Source organism: Amblyomma americanum, chromosome 5 (genome assembly GCF_052857255.1).
Source record: "Amblyomma americanum isolate KBUSLIRL-KWMA chromosome 5, ASM5285725v1, whole genome shotgun sequence".
NCBI classification, from domain to species: Eukaryota; Metazoa; Arthropoda; class Arachnida; order Ixodida; family Ixodidae; genus Amblyomma; species Amblyomma americanum.
The window spans coordinates 210,947,719-210,948,636 of NC_135501.1; the positions used below are offsets into that span (position 1 = coordinate 210,947,719).

The 918-nt window shown below is 54.4% G+C and overlaps 1 non-coding gene across 1 annotated transcript; it reads left to right on the plus strand.

Annotated features, from left to right (window-relative positions):
• The first annotated feature begins 258 nt into the window (after window positions 1-258).
• Window positions 259-330, plus strand: TRNAS-ACU (transfer RNA serine (anticodon ACU)). The gene has a single exon. It is a non-coding gene; the product is annotated as a tRNA-Ser (tRNA).
• The last annotated feature ends 588 nt before the right edge of the window (window positions 331-918 follow it).

A 918-nucleotide genomic window follows, 5' to 3' on the forward strand; every position in this document is an offset into this window, starting at 1 on the left:
GTTTTCTGGCCTTTTCGTATATTCTTCCGCAGGGCTGCTTCCTTGGCCCGCGTGGTGACGAATGCTGCAGTCGTACTGCACACGGAGATGCAACCGGATGCTAACAACCGCTGCTGTTAGGGGTCGCACAAACGCCGCTGGCTTCCACGTGAGTGCGGTCAGGATTCTGCATATGCGTCCATATAGCAGGGCAAGAGGCACTCGTATTTTCAACACAATTGTCCCAATGGATGTGGTTTTGCGTGAGTGCTAAGCCCCGCCGCGGTGGCTCAGTGGTTAGGGCGCTCGACTACTGATCCGGAGTTCCCGGGTTCGAACCCGGCCGCGGCGGCTGCGTTTTTATGGAGGAAAAACGCTAAGGCGCCCGTGTGCTGTGCGATGTCAGTGCACGTTAAAGATCCCCAGGTGGTCGAAATTATTCCGGAGCCCTCCACTACGGACCTATTTGGTCCTCACTTCTTTCACTCCCTCCTTCATCCCTTTCCTTACGGCGCGGTTCAGGTGTCCAACGATATATGAGACAGATACTGCGCCATTTCCTTTCCACAAAAAACCAATTATTATGAGTGCTAATCTGCTTATACCGTGCCGCGCGGGATATACAAGAGCGCTTGACCTGGGCGCGTGCGTGTGGGACGCATGCGCCCACTGATGTGGCCGCCTCCGCGCTACGCTTCGGAAGTGAGAGAAGTTCCTGCACTCGCTGGTGTATACATGATGGCCCCGAATACCGTAACCAAGAAGTAAAGCCTGCGCGATATGGAGAATGTCACGCGCAGCTCGAGTATATATAGATTCGCAGTAGGAAACGTACGGGACTGTGGAAGCGTTAATGTAACGGACCTCTGTGAAAGAGGGTCTAGGCAGGTCGTACGCCAATCCGCCTACTTCTTTCATACAGCCACGCACTGCTGTTCA